The sequence below is a fragment of the Danio rerio genome, chromosome 16 (genome assembly GCF_052040795.2).
Source record: "Danio rerio strain M-AB ecotype USA chromosome 16, GRCz13ab, whole genome shotgun sequence".
NCBI lineage: Eukaryota > Metazoa > Chordata > Actinopteri > Cypriniformes > Danionidae > Danio > Danio rerio.
Window position 1 is genome coordinate 2,430,021 of NC_141036.1, and position 23,280 is coordinate 2,453,300.

At 38.4% G+C, this 23,280-nt stretch overlaps 1 long non-coding RNA gene across 3 annotated transcripts in view; it reads right to left on the reverse strand.

The window, feature by feature from the left end:
• Nucleotides 1-23,280, reverse strand: part of LOC147840101 (uncharacterized) — a 74,352-nt gene that overhangs the window by 9,746 nt on the left and 41,326 nt on the right. Inside the window, exon 1 of one of the 3 annotated variants that reach the window (XR_015510789.1) lies at nucleotides 1,395-5,856. The exons of the other annotated variants lie outside the window; for them this stretch is intronic. This is a non-coding gene — a long non-coding RNA (uncharacterized LOC147840101). Of the gene's footprint in view, nucleotides 1-1,394; nucleotides 5,857-23,280 lie in introns of those variants that run through there. 3 annotated transcript variants of the gene reach the window in all.

Here is a 23,280-nt window from a genome sequence, read left to right on the forward strand (position 1 = left end):
TTGGTATCGATTTGGTATGTTCAATTTGCTTCGGTTGCTTGATTTTGGACTTTAGGAGGAAACTGGAGAACCTGGGGAAAACCCCCATGAGCGTGGGGAGAACAAGCAAACTCCTCACAGAAATGTCAACTGGTTTAGTAGGGACTTTCAAACAGAGACATCTTGCTGTGAGGCAACAATGCTAATCACTGGGCCACCGTGTCATCTATCTGGAAGGGAGGGGGAGCAGGGGTGGATACTTCAAGACGATGATACTGATATAAGAATACTCTGGTTATTTATAGTGAGTTAGGAATCATATGATTAGTGAATCAATTGTGAGCTGATGCTGGACTAGCTGTGAGCAATCATAAGCACACAATCCTCTTGAAATTAGTGTATATATAGACTTCACTTGTGGTGGTAATTTACAGAAATTTGCAAACAATTTTGCATTTAAAAATATATAAATAAATATAAAAATTATATATATGAATATATGATATCTTATTTACCATGTTAGGTAGCCTGCAATGTTAGGTGTGCAATCTGACATAAATCACTTAAATACATTGCGTGCGCTGCATCTATAAGTCATGTAAAACAATTTGTTGCAAACTGAAATGAATATAATTTAATTATATGGTTTGGAATTGGATGTTTTATGAGATTATTAAAATTTTTGGCAATTATTTTGCGTTTAAATTAAGCATTTTGCAGGATTCCAAAAAATTGAATCTTTTTGTTGATTTTGCTTTGGATTTCGGAAAATCATGAAAAAATAGGGGGTCGGATAATAAAAGGAAACTCCACTATAGTGTTATCAAGACTTTCAGAAAAAAATGGGTGAGACTGATAATGGCAACCAGAAAAGCAACATAGGCTCATTCTGAAAATAGAGCTGTCTCTATAGATTGTGAATTATGCAGCCAGAAGAACGTATTTCACATTTCATCTTTAAAATGAATGATATGAGGCAGTGTGACGCCGTTCCTTTTTGCGATTACCAGCTGACCTCTTATATGGACAGCTTTTCTGCTGTTACAAGTGGCTTTGAGAACCCAGTGGCTTGCCATGTACGTCGGTGGGCTTGAGATGCAGAGCGAAGTTGACTGTCATTCGGTGCTTTTTAAAACACTATCGGTTGGGTTTAGGGAAGGAGGAGGGTGGGTCAGTCAATCGGTCAGTCCAACACAATCTCACAGCAATTCGTAACTTTTTGATTTAGTGGCTGATTCATATGAATTTGTACGATCTAATTCATACAATTTACTACAATTTGCTCATCCCCCAATGACGGTTGGGTTTAGGGGTGGGGTTAGATGCCACACCTCCTTTTTTAAAATCATACAATTTTGTGCAATTGAACTAGCCACTGAATTAGCCACTAAACTGACAAAACGTAAAATACTTACGTTTTCTCGTGAGATCAGGCTGGACAGTCAGTCAGTCGACAGTGGCCTATGGTGGATATACAAGGAAAGAGTAGGCATGAGTGGCGCTCGTGAGATAAATTTGAGATCTCAAAAAGCAAACACAGCGGCCTCTGGTGGATTCGCAAAAACTGCGAAAAAACGTAGCTCCTGGGATGTATTTGCCGCTCTCCAGAAATGTATATAGGGGCATGTTTTTTGTAATTTTATGCAAGAATGATAAAATACATACATAAACACATAAATATACGTACATTTTTATCTAAATCTTTAAAAATCTCCAGGATTTAAGATGCTGATGACCAAAAGCAAGTCTTGTGAAAAGGGTCCATGATTCACCTGCAAGTGCAAACGGCTCCGTCTTGTCTGCGCAGATGTGCTGGCAAACACCTACATTGAGTCAGCGTCTTATCTTCCGATTGTGCTTTAAAAGTTCTTGTGTGGTGAGAGGAGGACAACCAAGAAATCAATAGTCTATTGCTTGAGTTAATGGCCATTTTATCGATGAATTAAAGGCCTGTTGGGTGGGATTCTTTCAGCTCTGGTGTGTCTACAACTAAGGTTTGTAAAAGCCGTGGAGAACTAAATGTTGCGTTTTGTCTGCACACTGCCTTCTTTGATTGTGGATGATCTCTTATTTATTTTTACTAATATCTCTCCCAATTACGTTGTCATTTAGCAGACGCTTTCGTCGAGGAGGCATTCAATAATAAGAAGCAATACACAACAACAAATGCTCATTAAACAGAGGAACTGTTTGTGTTCAGAGAATTAAGAGCTTGAGATAAGAGCTCTTTTTTATAAAGAATGTCATACCCACTCACCTGTATAAAACACTTCATAAGTGCACAGTAATTTTTTAAAGATATGCATAATGATTGTAAGAAAGTGTCTGGTGTAAATGTGCAAAACTGGTGCAATTGTCAATTAAAGTAGCAGAGAGATGAATGAGTGAGCTTTCTACAGGTGGTTTGTCAAGTCCACTCGCCTGTGTGAGGCACACTCATTTTGAGTTTGTCATGTGGCGAGGTTAATTCTCAAGTTTCATAAAGAGGTCTCCTAAACTGATCCCTACACTGCAGAAAAATGCACATCACGCACTTTGTATTACTAAATTTTTCAATCGGAAAAATGCAATGGTCAATATTGATGGTCTCGCGAAGGAAGCCCCGCCTTCTAGTAAAGGAGCCAATCATTGATCACTACAGACTGGCAATTCTTTTGAAATCTCTAGTTAAACAAAATACATTCATTCATTTATTATTCGACTTAGTCTCTTTGTTCATCAGGGGTCACGACAGTGGAATAAACCGGCAACTTATCCAGCATATGTTTTACACAGCAGATGCCCTTCCACCTGCAACCCAGTACTGGGAAACGCCCATGCACTCCCTGCATTCACACACACTTATGCACTATGGCCTATTTACTTCATCATTTCCCATATAGCGCATATGTTTAGACTGGGGGAAACTGGAGCACCGGTATGGAGCTGATTATATGCCAAAACAATCTGAATTTGAATTGTGTTCATTTGAATTATTGTTGTAATTTAATAAATCTGAATTTGAATTTCTCAATTTGAATTTGAATTTCATAACTTGAATATTGAATATCTGACATTTAAGACAACTGAATATTTCAAGACAGAAGTTTCGCCTCCTCTTCCCTGTTGATCACCCCTGACCTACTTTCTGCTGAATCTGAATTACACAATCTGAATTTCTGTTTTTAATTTTAGAATATTGAATTTGACGTTAAAAATGTTGTTTTCTTAAATTTCTGTTGTCCAATATTTAAATTATGAAATTAAAATTCAAGTTAAGAAATTTAAATTCAGAATTTTTTAAAGGCATATAGAAATTCTCATTTATTAAATAACAAGCGTCAACAATTCAAATTCAGATTGTTTTGGCATATTATTAGCTCCATACACCTGGAGGAAACCCTCACCAACACGGGGAGAACATGCAAACTCCGCACAGAAATGCCAACTGGCCCCGAACCAGCGACCTTCATGCTGTGAGGCAACAGTGCTAACCACTGAGCCAACATGTTGCCTATCATATAGACTTGTCTTGATTGTTATTTTGCCAAAATGTTTCTTCAGCGAAAGCCAAAGATAAAATGTGAAAAATGCAGCAAGGCTAGAATTAGCAGGTAGGCCAATGCATTAAATCAGTCATTCTGGGTCATTTAGATAATGTCCTGCTCGTTTTAGATTGATGGCCTGTAATTTCACCCATGCCGGCTCCATCGACCGTATCTCTCAGCTTGTGACAGTTCTCTTCCTCCTATTCATTGATGTTTTCTTACTGGTTCATTTACTTCATGACAGTGTGGTATTCATACCTGGGCTATACTACACTGCTGCCAAAAAAGGCAACAATAAATAGAGGTAAAATGAGTGACGCCTCTCTGTCTAATTTATTTGAAGAGTTCACACTTAGCTAATGATTGATTACAAAGATTGTTTGGCATGCTGTCCTGGGAGAGAGCCCTGAGCTCATAAGATCCTCAAGCCCAGGGCTTCCTCCTGTTTGCAAGGCGAAAGGGGAGTTTGAGTTTAGGTAAATCTCAAGAACTCCCCTGCTGTAGAAGCTCATGAACAGATAGTGATCGCTCTTAAGAGATAACTACTTACTAGGAGCATGTCTATGGTGCTGATTTGGATTAGTCAATTAACTTCAGTTGCATGTTTTTGGACGCTGGGAGGAAACCGGGGACTCCGGGGGAAACCCACGTGAGCAAGGGGACAACGTGAAAACCCCACACAGAAACGTCGGCTGGCTTGGTAAGGACTAGAACCAGTGACAATCTTGCTGTGAGGCAACAGTGCTAACCACCGTGCCGCCCATCTAGAAAAGGTGGAGTAAGGGTGGAAGGGGGGAATCTTCAAAATGAAGATGACTTTTATATGGAACTCAGTTGGTATTTATAGCGGCTTAGGAATCGTCTGATTATTGAATCATAAATTGGATAATGCGCTAGGCTGGTTGGCTGGTTTTAGCTGGTTGACAAGCCTGGTTTTAGAGGGGTTTCCAGCCATTTCCAGACTGGTCTTAGCTTGTCAGGATGGGAGATGACCAGATAAGATCAGCCTAACCAGGCTGGGAGTCCAGCCAAAACCAGTTATAGCCAGCTTAAACCAGGCTGGTTTAGCTAAACTTGAGCTGGATTTTTCAGCAGGGAAGAAAGTTGAGGAGGAATTGTTAATTCCCTTTAAACCCAGATGAGCAAATATGTACATTTTCTACCCCATTGAAGGCTTCTTTCTCATTATGATGTTAATAACAAAAGATATGCTGCGTGTTTTTGGCTGTGAGACGTAGTTTGGACGAAGTTGTTGGTGATTTTTTCTATTGTAAAGTCATGCAATGTGAAAGCCCCTGTCGCCGATCCATCTTGCAGTGTAAACAAAGCAGAGACGAAACGCTAGCCCAGATAGTCATACAGTGTGAAAACATCTGTGACACGCCTACTTTGAAAATCATGCAGTCTGAACTCGCCATTAAGCTCTCTCGGTCACTGTAAATTCACCTATAGTGTGTGTCTTTAGACTGTGAGGGAATCTGGGATTCATATTAATCTTTTTAGAAGTTGTGAGGCTGCACTGTAGGGTTTTTTTTTTTCAGAAAGTAAGTCAGCTTTGAGCAAAACAATGTCGCCGTCTGTCTGCATTAATTATTGTTTTGTAAATAATATGCATAAAATTCCTAATCCTTGACCCGAGATGCGAAAGTTATGAAAACTGCTTTGTTTTTCTTTCTGCTAAGGGAACCAGACTTTGCCGTTTCCGCGAGCACCAGATGATTTAGATTTATCCTGCTCACAAACAACAAAAGTCACTCAACAGTCTGGGCTTTACCACTTAATTCCCGTGTAAATACACTACTGAAAAATAACACCTGCTGTCCCTTTGCCTCTCACACTCCAGACATTTTCCAGGAACGATTTTAGAAACAAGTCATTAAACAGCCAGTTCCCTTTCGCCCAATGAGAGTGGCATGCCAGCGCCGTGCATTCATTAGTTGTATTTTTGCCGAGGTCACAGTCAGATCTCCCGGTGTGGGAGAAAAGACTTCAAAGATGCAGGACCGCTTTCACTTAGAGAATGATCTCTTTCCCTCGTGCTTTTTCCGATTCATCTTAAAATAATTGAAATGCACAGCTTCACCGGTTACGTTTTTTGTTTACCTTTAGATTTCCCACTTTCGAGGTGAAGTGCGCAATTTCGCCTCCTCAACAGAATTGAAAATAATGAGCATTTTCAAACCGGCTCATTGGTCATTAAACCTGGCACCATCTCTTCATCCTGCTAAATTTCATGAGATTCTCAAGGTATTTTTGAAGAAGATGTAGATGATGGCATTTGATTTGTTGTTTGTTATGTGGTGTAGTAAAGGCTGATGTGTCGTTAGGAATGAAGCCATTGGCTGAGGGCGCAGGTAACATGGCGAGACACACGTGTCCCAGAGGCACTGCCTGTGATCTGCTCATCACAGAGAACCAGCCGCTGGATCCACTCGCTGTGCATTTATGTCAAATGGAATAACAGTAGGATAACATAACCAAGAGTGAAAAACACAAACAAACACTTGTAAAAGAGCTATTCTTGTTTCAAGCTACTTTAAGTTGGTATGAGCAGTTTATGCTGTGAGATGCTGGGGTCCACACAATCCAATTGTGTTGGGACAACATGAAGGAATTAAGTTCATTCATTCATTTTCTTGTCGGCTTAGTCCCTTTATTAATCCGGGGTTGCCACAGCGGAATGAACCGCCAACTTATCCAGCAAGTTTTTACGCAGCGGATGCCCTTCCAGCCGCAACCCATCTCTGGGAAACATTCACATACACTCATTCACACACACTCATACACTACGGACAATTTAGCCTACCCAATTCACCTGTACCGCATGTCTTTGGACTGTGGGGGAAACCGGAGCACCCGGAGGAAACCCACGCGAACGCAGGGAGAACATGCAAACTCCACACAGAAACGCCAACTGAGCCGAGGATCAAACCAGCGACCTTCTTGCTGTGAGGCGAACGTGCTACCCACTGCGCCACTGCGTCGCCCTAGGAATTAAGTAATTATAGTTATAGTTAATATAGTAATTAATTTATATAGTTTTGAATGGGAAAAAGTGTAACAGTTAATATGGGGACTGAAGTACAGGAGCCAATCAACGATCACTAGAGACCAGGGCTATTCAATTGGCGGGCCACGGGCTGAATCTGGCTCTCGAGGCAATTTGTTCTGGCCCTCTAAATAGTGCGACCAAAACATCAAAAATAAATTTAGTTCATTCAAAAACCGGACGCTATAGTTATGAAGTGACGTGCGTCTGTTCAATACAGCATGAGCTGCAGTTGAAGGCTACGCAGAGCGTGAGTCAGCTGACATTAAGCGAGTGGATATGTTTGTAGAAAAGGCCTTTTGTTCAATGCACTGATATTATCCGTAGCGATGCAATGATTAGCCGATTTCACTATTAACCGTGCTTTTAATTTAGTCGTAAAGGCTTCTCAACGCCACGTATCTGTTGCACAGAACAAAACTGCTGCAACTAATCAAAGTTAAACGTAGTCCCGCTGATGTTTCTGGAGACCGCAAAATACGTCCCGGGAGGTACGTATTTGTGTAGTTTTTGTGAATCCGTGCTGTTCTCGCATAAAGCCGCCAGAGGCCTCTGTCAAGTGACCATCTGTCCAACTGACTGAATGACTGACTGGGCGACTGGCCAATCGGCCGATCCACCCTTCCCCTCCTCCTTCTATAAACCCAAACGATTGACCCGTCCGCCCACCCACCCACTCGCTTGCTTCTCTAAACCCAAGCAACGATATACAAAAACCGTCCAGAAAAAGAAAAGCCCTCGTCTGATTTTGACCACGTTTTCGAATTTCACCACAATCTCGCCCCGTTACGAACTTGTTCACTTTATTTTTTGGATTCTGTTTTTGTCTTACCTGATTACTGATACCACTCTTCCCCAGACTTACCTGGTCTCCCTCCGGGCCACCGCTTTGCCAACGTACACGCTGAGCTAACCAGACAAACTGGTTGCTGCGGGAAAGCCCGCCACACGGAGGTAAGCTGTCAGCCGGTGAGCGCGAAGAGGAACGGTGTCACATCGCCCTGTAGAGTTCGATTAAAAAAATGAAATGCAGCCATACGTACCTCCGGCTATGTAAATCAGGGTCTCCAGAAACGTCTGCGGGACTACGTTTTTAGAATGAGCTTGGGTTGAAACCTAGGCTGCGTCCGAAACCGCATACTTCCATACTATATAGTACGCTAAAATCAGTATGCGAGCCGAGTAGTATGTCCGAATTCATAGAATTCAAAAATCAGTAGGCGAGAAGCACCCGGATGACTTACTACTTCCGGCGAGATTCTAAAGTGCGCATCTCATGTACGCTGCGCTATCCCATAATGCCCCGCGAGAGAATTCATGAATGGAAGTGAGGCGACACAACTGACCCAGGTAGGTCATGGGACCATGACAAAATGGCAGATGTAGTACGTCCGAATACCATTCATACTTTTCACATACATACTTTATAGAGCGTACTTTTCTAACAGCCGAGTAGTACGTTTAAATTCAAATGCAGTACCTACTGAGTAGTAGGCGGTTTCGGACGCAGCCATAATGTATTTGAATTGTACTTTACTAAATCCAAGCTGGCCTGCTTTGCATTCTTTCTGTTTTGGGAGGTGAACTCACTAAATAAATGTGAATATATGTTCTTTACTTGGATCCTGCTCTGGTCTGCTCTGTGGCTTGGTCATCTACTTTATAGTGCTTTCTGTGGATAAACGTTGCAGTGGTTTATTTGGGTCATTTTGTTTAGGTCAACCAACTGCTGTTCAAGCAGCCATTCTAATAATCCTAAATGTGTGCTCCAGAGCAGTCCCGCTGAGGAGTGATAGCTTTAGTAAGGGTTTAGGGAGTCTTGTGTTTTCATTCTCCCTTTTTTTTCTCAGCGTGCTGTTTGGTTTTTAGTGTGACACTAACCTTTGTGCACCTTTGTGATTGACTGATCCTAGACTTACCTTGCAAGTAATTTCACTTTCTATTGCTCTTTTTCCTCTCTTCTTCTGTCTTCCATCCAAGCAGCAAAGCAATGTGACACCATTTATTTTAAACCATTCAAGCTCGCTTGATTTCCACAATAGAAGTGTGGTTGACTATTAAGTGACAGAATGGATGCATCTTTAACTCTATGCAAATGAAGACTGACATGTTCATTTTGGGGAAATCTGATTACTTCGGATTACTTCAAAATGACTTTTTTAATTGTTCGCAGTGAGAGTGTTCAAAGATTGCTAAATCATTAACCAAATGAATGATATAGTGCACTAGGCACTACTGGAGCTTCTCTTTAAAATCAAAAATGAGTCCCACTTCATATTAAGTGGGCTTATTTACCATGTAGTTCCATCAAAAACCAAATACAATGTACAAACTGTGTCCATAATGTATTGCAGAACACTTCTGGTGCTCTTGAGGTTGGATACGGGTAGGGTTAGTGGCAGGTTTGGTGGTACGTTTAAAGGTGAGTTAAGGTGTAAGGGATGGTCAACAGAGTAATTAAAGATGTAATTATGGATTTTTTTTTACAGATGTAACTACCTGCATGTATTTATTCAATTGAACTCAATTAATCTTTCAAGATTCACACTTAGCTGATGATTGATTATTCAGCGGGTTTGATATGCTGTTCTGGGAGAGAGCCCCGAGATCCCTGATCCTAGGGCTCCCTCCCATTTGCAGTGTGAGACGGAAGTTTGAGCTCAAGTAGGTCAATAGAACCAGTGAAACCAGTGACATTCTTACTGTGAGGCAGTTATCATAAGCATGTGCTCCTCTGGGAGATTGTTTCTCTTCTGCTTTTACAATGTAGATTGTGCCAATGCAGCTTAACATAGAAGTTTTGGTAAATGTAAACTGTGTCAGTCAAGTTTTCAGAGATGATCCTGGACCATCAAGATGATAAATTTATTAATGTTGATCCTGGACCATCAACACTAAAATGCACCGATGTTGATCCTGGACCATCAAGATTAAAATTCACCGATGTTGATCCTGGACCATCAAGTTTATGAATTCACCGATGTTGATCCTGGACCATCAAGTTTAAAATTCACTGATGTTGAACCTGGACCATCAAGATTAAAATTCACTGATGTTGATCCTGGACCATCAAGTTTAAAATTCACTGATGTTGATCCTGGACCATCAAGATTAAAATTCTCTGATGTTGATCCTGGACCATCAAGATTAAAATTCTCTGATGTTGATCCTGGACCATCAAGATTAAAAATTCACTGATGTTGATCCTGGACCATCAAGATTATAAACTCACTGATGCTGATCCTAAACCATCAAGTTTATGAATTCACTGATGTTGATCCTGGACCATCAAGATAAAAATTCACTGATGTTGATCCTGGACCATCAAGATAAAATTCACTAATGTTGATCCTGGACCATCAAGATTGAAATTCACTAATGTTGATCCTGGACCATCAAGATTAAAATTCTCTGATGTTGATCCTGGACCATCAAGATTAAAATTTACTGATGTTGATCCTGGACCATCAAGATTAAAATTTACTGATGTTGATCCTGGACCATCAAGATTATAAACTCACTGATGTTGATCCTAAACCATCAAGTTTATGAATTCACTGATGTTGATCCTGGACCATCAAGATTAAAATTCACTGATGTTGATCCTGGACCATCAAGATTGAAATTCACTGATGTTGATCCTGGACCATCAAGTTTATGAATTCACTGATGTTGATCCTGGACCATCAAGATAAAAATTCACTGATGTTGATCCTGGACCATCAAGGTTAAAATTCACTGATGTTGATCCTGGACCATCAAGATTAAAATTCACTGATGTTGATCCTGGACCATCAAGATTAAAATTCACTGATGTTGATCCTGGACCATCAAGATTATAAACTCACTGATGTTGATCCTAAACCATCAAGTTTATGAATTCACTGATGTTGATCCTGGACCATCAAGATTAAAAAATTCACTGATGTTGATCCTGGACCATCAAGATTGAAATTCACTGATGTTGATCCTGGACCATCAAGTTTATGAATTCACTGATGTTGATCCTGGACCATCAAGATTGAAATTCACTGATGTTGATCCTGGACCATCAAGTTTATGAATTCACTGATGTTGATCCAGGACCATCAAGATTGAAATTCACTGATGTTGATCCTGGACCATCAAGTTTATGAATTCACTGATGTTGATCCAGGACCATTAAGATTATAAATTCACTGATGTTGATCCTGGACCATCAAGATTAAAATTCACTGATGTTGATCCTGGACCATCAAGTTTAAAATTCACTGATGTTGATCCTGGACCATCAAGATTAAAATTCACTGATGTTGATCCTGGACCATCAAGTTTAAAATTCACTGATGTTGATCCTGGACCATCAAGATTAAAATTTTCTAATGTTGATCCTGGACCATCAAGATTAAAAATTCACTGATGTTGATCCTGGACCATCAAGATTGAAATTCACTGATGTTGATCCTGGACCATCAAGATTGAAATTCACTGATGTTGATCCTGGACCATCAAGATTGAAATTCACTGATGTTGATCCTGGACCATCAAGTTTAAAATTCACTGATGTTGATCCTGGACCATCAAGATTGAAATTCACTGATGTTGATCCTGGACCATCAAGATTGAAATTCACTGATGTTGATCCTGGACCATCAAGTTTAAAATTCACTGATGTTGATCCTGGACCATCAAGATTAAAAAATTCACTTATGTTGATCCTAGACCATCAAGATTAAAATTCTCTGATGTTGATCCTGGACCATCAAGATTAAAATGCACTGATGTTGATCCTGGACCATCAAGATTAAACTTTTTTAATGTTGATCCTGGACCATCAAGATTAAAATTCTCTGATGTTGATCCTGGACCATCAAGATTAAAATTTTCTAATGTTGATCCTGGACCATCAAGATTAAAATGCACTGATGTTGATCCTGGACCATCAAGATTAAAATTTTCTAATGTTGATCCTGGACCATCAAGATTAAGATTCACTGATGTTGATCCTGGACCATCAAGATTAAAAATTCACTGATGTTGATCCTGGACCATCAAGATTAAAATTCACTGATGTTGATCCTGGACCATCAAGATTAAAATACACTGATGTTGATCCTGGACCATCAAGTTTAAAATTCACTGATGTTGATCCTGGACCATCAAGATTGAAATTCACTGATGTTGATCCTGGACCATCAAGATTAAAAAATTCACTGATGTTGATCCTGGACCATCAAGTTTAAAATTCACTGATGTTGATCCTGGACCATCAAGTTTAAAATTCACTGATGTTGATCCTGGACCATCAAGATTGAAATTCACTGATGTTGATCCTGGACCATCAAGATTGAAATTCACTGATGTTGATCCTGGACCATCAAGTTTAAAATTCACTGATGTTGATCCTGGACCATCAAGATTGAAATTCACTGATGTTGATCCTGGACCATCAAGATTGAAATTCACTGATGTTGATCCTGGACCATCAAGATTAAAAAATTCACTGATGTTGATCCTGGACCATCAAGATTAAAATGCACTGATGTTGATCCTGGACCATCAAGATTAAACTTTTTTAATGTTGATCCTGGACCATCAAGATTAAAATTCTCTGATGTTGATCCTGGACCATCAAGATTAAAATTTTCTAATGTTGATCCTGGACCATCAAGATTAAAATTCTCTTATGTTGATCCTGGACCATCAAGATTAAAATGCACTGATGTTGATCCTGGACCATCAAGATTAAAATTTTCTAATGTTGATCCTGGACCATCAAGATTAAGATTCACTGATGTTGATCCTGGACCATCAAGATTAAAAATTCACTGATGTTGATCCTGGACCATTAAAATTATAAATTCACTGATGTTGATCCTGGACCATCAAGATTAAAATGCACTGATGTTGATCCTGGACCATCAATATTAAAAATTCACTGATGTTGATCCTGGACCATCAAGATTGAAATTCACTGATGTTGATCCTGGACCATCAAGATTAAAAAATTCACTGATGTTGATCCTGGACCATCAAGTTTAAAATTCACTGATGTTGATCCTGGATCATCAAGATTGAAATTCACTGATGTTGATCCTGGACCAACAAGATAAAAAAATTCACTGATGTTGATCCTGGACCATCAAGATTGAAATTCACTGATGTTGATCCTGGACCATCAAGATTAAAATGCACTGATGTTGATCCTGGACCATCAAGATTAAAATTCTCTGATGTTGATCCTGGACCATCAAGATTAAAATGCACTGATGTTGATCCTGGACAATCAAGATTAAAATTCTCTGATGTTGATCCTGGACCATCAAGATTAAAAATTCACTGATGTTGATCCTGGACCATCAAGATTGATATTCACTGATGTTGATCCTGGACCATCAAGATTGAAATTCACCGATGTTGATCCTGGACCATCAAGATTGATTCTCACTGATGTTGATCCTGGACCATCAAGATTGATATTCACTGATGTTGATCCTGGACCATCAAGATTAAAAATTCACTGATGTTGATCCTGGACCATCAAGATTAATATTCAATGATGTTGATCCTGGACCATCAAGATTGAAATTCACCGATGTTGATCCTGGACCATCAAGATTAAAATATTCACTGATGTTGATCCTGGACCATCAAGATTAAAATTCTCTGATGTTGATCCTGGACCATCAAGATTAAAATGCACTGATGTTGATCCTGGACCATCAAGATTAAAATTCTCTGATGTTGATCCTGGACCATCAAGATTAAAATGCACTGATGTTGATCCTGGACCATCAAGTTTAAAATTCACTGATGTTGATCCTGGACCATCAAGATTAAAATTTTCTAATGTTGATCCTGGACCATCAAGATTAAAATTCTCTGATGTTGATCCTGGACCATCAAGATTAAAATTTTCTAATGTTGATCCTGGACCATCAAGATTAAAAATTTCTAATGTTTATCCTGGACCATCAAGATTAAGATTCACTGATGTTGATCCTGGACCATCAAGATTAAAAATTCACTGATGTTGATCCTGGACCATTAAGATTATAAATTCACTGATGTTGACCCTGGACCATCAAGATAAAAATTCTCTGATGTTGATCCTGGACCATCAAGATTAAAATGCACTGATGTTGATCCTGGACCATCAAGATTAAAATTCTCTGATGTTGATCCTGGACCATCAATATTAAAAATTCACTGATGTTGATCCTGGACCATCAAGATTAAAAAATTCACTGATGTTGATCCTGGACTATCAAGATTAAAAAATTCACTGATGTTGATCCTGGACCATCAAGATTGAAATTCACTGATGTTGATCCTGGACCATCAAGATTGAAATTCACTGATGTTGATCCTGGACCATCAAGATTAAAAATTCACTGATGTTGATCCTGGACCATCAAGATTGATATTCACTGATGTTGATCCTGGACCATCAAGATTAAAATTCTCTGATGTTGATCCTGGACCATCAAGATTGAAATTCACTGATGTTGATCCTGGACCATCAAGTTTAAAATTCACTGATGTTGATCCTGGACCATCAAGATTGAAATTCACTGATGTTGATCCTGGACCATCAAGATTGATATTCACTGATGTTGATCCTGGACCATCAAGATTGAAATTCACCGATGTTGATCCTGGACCATCAAGATTGATATTCACTGATGTTGATCCTGGACCATCAAGATTGATATTCACTGATGTTGATCCTGGACCATCAAGATTAATATTCACTGATGTTGATCCTGGACCATCAAGATTGAAATTCACCGATGTTGATCCTGGACCATCAAGATTAAAAATTCACTGATGTTGATCCTGGACCATCAAGATTGAAATTCACTGATGTTGATCCTGGACCATCAAGATTAAAGAATTCACTGATGTTGATCCTGGACCATCAAGATTAAAATTCTCTGATGTTGATCCTGGACCATCAAGATTAAAATTCTCTGATGTTGATCCTGGACCATCAAGTTTAAAATTCACCCATGTTGATCCTGGACCATCAAGATTGAAATTCACTAATGTTGATCCTGGACCATCAAGATTAAGATTCACTGATGTTGATCCTGGACCATCAAGATTGAAATTCACTGATGTTGATCCTGGACCATCAAGATTAAAATTCACTAATGTTGATCCTGGACCATCAAGATTAAAATACACTGATGTTGATCCTGGACCATCAAGATTAAAAAATTCACTGATGTTGATCCTGGACCATCAAGATTGAAATTCACTGATGTTGATCCTGGACCATCAAGATTAAAAAATTCACTGATGTTGATCCTGGACCATCAAGATTGAAATTCACTGATGTTGATCCTGGACCATCAAGATTAAAATGCACTGATGTTGATCCTGGACCATCAAGTTTAAAATTCACTGATGTTGATCCTGGACCAACAAGATTAAAATTCTCTGATGTTGATCCTGGACCATCAAGATTAAAATGCACTGATGTTGATCCTGGACCATCAATATTAAAAAATTCACTGATGTTGATCCTGGACCATCAAGATAAAAAAATTCACTGATGTTGATCCTGGACCAACAAGATTAAAAAATTCACTGATGTTGATCCTGGACCATCAAGATTGAAATTCACTGATGTTGATCCTGGACCATCAAGATTAAAAAATTCACTGATGTTGATCCTGGACCATCAAGATTAAAATGCACTGATGTTGATCCTGGACAATCAAGTTTAAAATTCACTGATGTTGATCCTGGACCATCAAGATTAAAATGCACTGATGTTGATCCTGGACCATCAACATTAAAATTCACTGATGTTGATCCTGGACCATCAAGTTTAAAATTCACCCATGTTGATCCTGGACCATCAAGATTGAAATTCACTGATGTTGATCCTGGACCATCAAGATTAAAAAATTCACTGATGTTGATCCTGGACCATCAAGATTGAAATTCACTGATGTTGATCCTGGACCATCAAGATTAAAATACACTGATGTTGATCCTGGACCATCAAGTTTAAAATTCACCCATGTTGATCCTGGACCATCAAGATTGAAATTCACTGATGTTGATCCTGGACCATCAAGATTAAAAAATTCACTGATGTTGATCCTGGACCATCAAGATAAAAAAATTCACTGATGTTGATCCTGGACCATCAAGATTAAAATGCACTGATGTTGATCCTGGATCATCAAGATTGAAATTCACTGATGTTGATCCTGGACCAACAAGATTAAAAAATTCACTGATGTTGATCCTGGACCATCAAGATTGAAATTCACTGATGTTGATCCTGGACCATCAAGATTAAAAAATTCACTGATGTTGATCCTGGACCATCAAGATTAAAATGCACTGATGTTGATCCTGGACAATCAAGTTTAAAATTCACTGATGTTGATCCTGGACCATCAAGATTAAAATGCACTGATGTTGATCCTGGACCATCAAGATTAAAATTCTCTGGTGTTGATCCTGGACCATCAAGATTAAAAATTCACTGATGTTAATCCTGGACCATCAAGATTGAAATTCACCGATGTTGATCCTGGACCATCAAGTTTAATATTCACTGATGTTGATCCTGGACCATCAAGATTGAAATTCACCGATGTTGATCCTGGACCATCAAGATTAAAATGCACTGATGTTGATCCTGGACCATCAAGATTAAAAATTCACTGATGTTGATCCTGGACCATCAAGATTGATATTCACTGATGTTGATCCTGGACCATCAAGATTGAAATTCACCGATGTTGATCCTGGACCATCAAGATTAAAAATTCACTGATGTTGATCCTGGACCATCAAGATTGATATTCACTGATGTTGATCCTGGACCATCAAGATTGAAATTCACCGATGTTGATCCTGGACCATCAAGATTAAAAAATTCACTGATGTTGATCCTGGACCATCAAGATTAAAATTCTCTGATGTTGATCCTGGACCATCAAGATTAAAATGCACTGATGTTGATCCTGGACCATCAAGATTAAAATTCTCTGATGTTGATCCTGGACCATCAAGATTAAAATGCACTGATGTTGATCCTGGACCATCAAGATTAAAATTCTCTGATGTTGATCCTGGACCATCAATATTAAAAATTCACTGATGTTGATCCTGGACCATCAAGATTGAAATTCACTGATGTTCATCCTGGACCATCAAGATTGATATTCACTTATGTTGATCCTGGACCATCAAGATTGATATTCACTGATGTTGATCCTGGACCATCAAGATTAAGATTCACTGATGTTGATCCTGGACCATCAAGATTAAAAAATTCACTGATGTTGATCCTGGACCATCAAGATTAAAATTCTCTGATGTTGATCCTGGACCATCAAGATTAAAATTCTCTAATGTTGATCCTGGACCATCAAGATTAAAATGCACTGATGTTGATCCTGGACCATCAAGATTAAAATTCTCTGATGTTGATCCTGGACTATCAATATTAAAAATTCACCGATGTTGATCCTGGACCATCAAGATTAAAAATTCACTGATGTTGATCCTGGACCATCAAGATTGATATTCACTGATGTTGATCCTGGACCATCAAGATTGAAATTCACCGATGTTGATCCTGGACCATCAAGATTAAAAAATTCACTGATGTTGATCCTGGACCATCAAGATTAAAATTCTCTGATGTTGATCCTGGACCATCAAGATTAAAATGCACTGATGTTGATCCTGGACCATCAAGATTAAAATTCTCAAATGTTGATCCTGGACCATCAATATTAAAAATTCACTGATGTTGATCCTGGACCATCAAGATTGATATTCACTGATGTTGATCCTGGACCATCAAGATTGAAATTCACTGATGTTGATCCTGGACCATCAAGATTGATATTCACTTATGTTGATCCTGGACCATCAAGATTAAGATTCACTGATGTTGATCCTGAACCATCAAGATTAAAATACACTGATGTTGATCCTGAACCATCAAGATTAAAAATTCACTGATGTTGATCCTGGACCATCAAGATTGAAATTCACTGATGTTGATCCTGGACCATCAAGATTAAAATTCTCTGATGTTGATCCTGGACCATCAAGTTTAAAATTCACCCATGTTGATCCTGGACCATCAAGATTGAAATTCACTAATGTTGATCCTGGACCATCAAGATTAAGATTCACTGATGTTGATCCTGGACCATCAAGATTGAAATTCACTGATGTTGATCCTGGACCATCAAGATTAAAATTCACTAATGTTGATCCTGGACCATCAAGATTAAAATACACTGATGTTGATCCTGGACCATCAAGATTGAAATTCTCTGATGTTGATCCTGGACCATCAAGATTGAAATTCTCTGATGTTGATCCTGGACCATCAAGATTGAAATTCACTGATGTTGATCCTGGACCATCAAGATTAAAAATTCACTGATGTTGATCCTGGACCATCAAGATTAAAAATTCTCTGATGTTGATCCTGGACCATCAAGATTGATATTCACTGATGTTGATCCTGGACCATCAAGATTGAAATTCACTAATGTTGATCCTGGACCATCAAGATTAAGATTCACTGATGTTGATCCTGGACCATCAAGATTGAAATTCACTGATGTTGATCCTGGACCATCAAGTTTAAAAATCACTGATGTTGATCCTGGACCATTAAGATTATAAATTCACTGATGTTGATCCTGGACCATCAAGATTAAAATTCACTGATGTTGATCCTGGACCATCAAGATTAAAATTCACTGATGTTGATCCTGGACCATCAAGTTTAAAATTCACTAATGTTGATCCTGGACCATCAAGATTGAAATTCACTGATGTTGATCCTGGACCATCAAGATTAAAAAATTCACTGATGTTGATCCTGGACCATCAAGATTGAAATTCACTGATGTTGATCCTGGACCATCAAGATTAAAATTCTCTGATGTTGATCCTGGACCATCAAGATTGAAATTCACCGATGTTGATCCTGGACCATCAAGATTAAAAAATTCACTAATGTTGATCCTGGACCATCAAGATTCAAATTCACTAATGTTGATCCTGGACCATCAAGATTCAAATTTACTGATGTTGATCCTGGACCATCAAGTTTAAAATTCACTGATGTTGATCCTGGACCATCAAGATTAAAATTCTCTGATGTTGATCCTGGACCATCAAGATTGAAATTCTCTGATGTTGATCCTGGACCATCAAGATTGAAATTCACTGATGTTGATCCTGGACCATCAAGATTGAAATTCACCCATGTTGATCCTGGACCATCAAGATTAAAATTCACTGATGTTGATCCTGATGTTGATCCTGGACCATCAAGATTAAAATTCACTGATGTTGATCCTGGACCATTAAGATTAAAATTCACTGATGTTGATCCGGGACCATCAAGATTAAAAGTTCACCGATGTTGATCCTGGACCATCAAGTTTAAAATTCACTGATGTTGATCCTGGACCATCAAGATTAAAATACACTGATGTTGATCCTGGACCATCAAGATTAAAATACACTGATGTTGATCCTGGACCATCAAGATTAGGATTCACTGATGTTGATCCTGGACCATCAAGATTAAAATTCACTGATGTTGATCCTGGACCATCAAGTTTATAAATTCACTGATGTTGATCCTGAACCATCAAGATTCAAATTTACTGATGTTGATCCTGGACCATCAAGTTTAAAATTCACTGATGTTGATCCTGGACCATCAAGATTAAAATTCTCTGATGTTGATCCTGGACCATCAAGATTGAAATTCTCTGATGTTGATCCTGGACCATCAAGATTAAAATTCACTGATGTTGATCCTGGACCATCAAGATTGAAATTCACCCATGTTGATCCTGGACCATCAAGATTAAAATTCACTGATGTTGATCCTGATGTTGATCCTGGACCATCAAGATTAAAATTCACTGATGTTGATCCTGGACCATTAAGATTAAAATTCACTGATGTTGATCATGGACCATCAAGATTAAAAGTTCACCGATGTTGATCCTGGACCATCAAGTTTAAAATTCACTGATGTTGATCCTGGACCATCAAGATTAAAATACACTGATGTTGATCCTGGACCATCAAGATTAAAATACACTGATGTTGATCCTGGACCATCAACATTAAGATTCACTGATGTTGATCCTGGACCATCAAGATTAAAATTCACTGATGTTGATCCTGGACCATCAAGATTAAAATTCACTGATGTTGATCCTGGACCATCAAGATTAAAATTCACTGATGTTGATCCTGGACCATCAAGATTAAAATGCACTGATGTTGATCCTGGACCATCAAGTTTAAAATTCACTAATGTTGATCCTGGACCATCAAGATTAAAATACACTGATGTTGATCCTGGACCATCAAGATTAAAATTCTCTGATGTTGATCCTGGACCATCAAGATTAAAATTCTCTGATGTTGATCCTGGACCATCAAGATTAAAATTCTCTGATGTTGATCCTGGACCATCAAGATTAAAATGCACTGATGTTGATCCTGGACCATCAAGATTAAAATTCTCTGATGTTGATCCTGGACCATCAAGATTAAAATGCACTGATGTTGATCCTGGACCATCAAGATTAAAAATTCACTGATGTTGATCCTGGACCATCAAGATTAAAAATTCCCTGATGTTGATCCTGGACCATCAAGATTATGAATTCACTGATGTTGATTCTGGACCATCAAGATTTATATTCACTGATGTTGATCCTGGACCATCAAGATTGAAATTCACCGATGTTGATCCTGGACCATCAAGATTAAAAATTCACTGATGTTGATTCTGGACCATCAAGATTTATATTCACTGATGTTGATCCTGGACCATCAAGATTGAAATTCACCGATGTTGATCCTGGACCATCAAGATTAAAATTCACTGATGTTAATCCTGGACCATCAAGATTATGAATTCACTGATGTTGATCCTGGACCATCAAGATTAAAAATTCCCTGATGTTGATCCTGGACCATCAAGATTGAAATTCACCGATGTTGATCCTGGACCATCAAGTTTAAAATTCACTGATGTTGATCCTGGACCATGAAGATTATGAATTCACTGATGTTGATCCTGGACCATCAAGATTGAAATTCACCGATGTTGATCCTGGACCATCAAGATTGAAATTCACCGATGTTGATCCTGGACCATCAAGTTTAAAATTCACTGATGTTGATCCTGGACCATGAAGATTATGAATTCACTGATGTTGATCCTGGACCATCAAGATTGAAATTCACCGATGTTGATCCTGGACCATCAAGATTAAAATTCACTGATGTTGATCCTGGACCATCAAGTTTAAAATTCAATGATGTTGATCCTGGACCATCAAGTTTAAAATTCACTGATGTTGATCCAGGACCATCAAGTTTATAAATTCACTGATGTTGATCCTGGACCATTAAGATTCAAATTTACTGATGTTGATCCTGGACCATCAAGTTTAAAATTCACTGATGTTGATCCTGGACCATCAAATTTATAAATTCACTGATGTTGATCCTGGACCATCAAGATTGAAATTCACTGATGTTGATCCTGGATCATCAAGATTCAAATTTACTGATGTTGATCCTGGACCATCAAGTTTAAAATTCACTGATGTTGATCCTGGACCATCAAATTTATAAATTCACTGATGTTGATCCTGGACCATCAAGATTAAAATTCTCTGATGTTGATCCTGGACCATCAAGATTGAAATTCTCTGATGTTGATCCTGGACCATCAAGATTGAAATTCACTGATGTTGATCCTGGATCATCAAGAGTAAAAATTCACTGATGTTGATCCTGGACCATCAAGATTAAAAATTCACTGATGTTGATCCTGGACCATCAAGATTAAAAATTCCCTGATGTTGATCCTGGACCATCAAGATTGAAATTCACCGATGTTGATCCTGGACCATCAAGATTGAAATTCACTGATGTTGATCCTGGACCATCAAGATTGAAATTCACTGATGTTGATCCTGGACCATCAAGATTAAAATGCACTGATGTTGATCCTGGACCATCAATATTAAAAATTCACTGATGTTGATCCTGGACCATCAAGATTAAGATTCACTGATGTTGATCCTGGACAATCAAGATTAAAAATTCACTGATGTTGATCCTGGACCATCAAGATTAAAATACACTGATGTTGATCCTGGACCATCAAGATTAAAATACACTGATGTTGATCCTGGACCATCAAGTTTAAAATTCACTAATGTTGATCCTGGACCATCAAGATTAAAATACACTGATGTTGATCCTGGACCATCAAGATTAAAATTCTCTGATGTTGATCCTGGACCATCAAGATTAAAATTCTCTGATGTTGATCCTGGACCATCAAGATTAAAATTCTCTGATGTTGATCCTGGACCATCAAGATTAAAATGCACTGATGTTGATCCTGGACCATCAAGATTAAAATTCTCTGATGTTGATCCTGGACCATCAAGATTAAAATGCACTGATGTTGATCCTGGACCATCAAGATTAAAAATTCACTGATGTTGATCCTGGACCATCAAGATTAAAAATTCCCTGATGTTGATCCTGGACCATCAAGATTATGAATTCACTGATGTTGATTCTGGACCATCAAGATTTATATTCACTGATGTTGATCCTGGACCATCAAGATTGAAATTCACCGATGTTGATCCTGGACCATCAAGATTAAAAATTCACTGATGTTGATTCTGGACCATCAAGATTTATATTCACTGATGTTGATCCTGGACCATCAAGATTGAAATTCACCGATGTTGATCCTGGACCATCAAGATTAAAATTCACTGATGTTAATCCTGGACCATCAAGATTATGAATTCACTGATGTTGATCCTGGACCATCAAGATTAAAAATTCCCTGATGTTGATCCTGGACCATCAAGATTGAAATTCACCGATGTTGATCCTGGACCATCAAGTTTAAAATTCACTGATGTTGATCCTGGACCATGAAGATTATGAATTCACTGATGTTGATCCTGGACCATCAAGATTGAAATTCACCGATGTTGATCCTGGACCATCAAGATTGAAATTCACCGATGTTGATCCTGGACCATCAAGTTTAAAATTCACTGATGTTGATCCTGGACCATGAAGATTATGAATTCACTGATGTTGATCCTGGACCATCAAGATTGAAATTCACCGATGTTGATCCTGGACCATCAAGATTAAAATTCACTGATGTTGATCCTGGACCATCAAGTTTAAAATTCAATGATGTTGATCCTGGACCATCAAGTTTAAAATTCACTGATGTTGATCCAGGACCATCAAGTTTATAAATTCACTGATGTTGATCCTGGACCATTAAGATTCAAATTTACTGATGTTGATCCTGGACCATCAAGTTTAAAATTCACTGATGTTGATCCTGGACCATCAAATTTATAAATTCACTGATGTTGATCCTGGACCATCAAGATTAAAATTCTCTGATGTTGATCCTGGACCATCAAGATTGAAATTCTCTGATGTTGATCCTGGATCATCAAGATTCAAATTTACTGATGTTGATCCTGGACAATCAAGTTTAAAATTCACTGATGTTGATCCTGGACCATCAAATTTATAAATTCACTGATGTTGATCCTGGACCATCAAGATTGAAATTCACTGATGTTGATCCTGGATCATCAAGATTCAAATTTACTGATGTTGATCCTGGACCATCAAGTTTAAAATTCA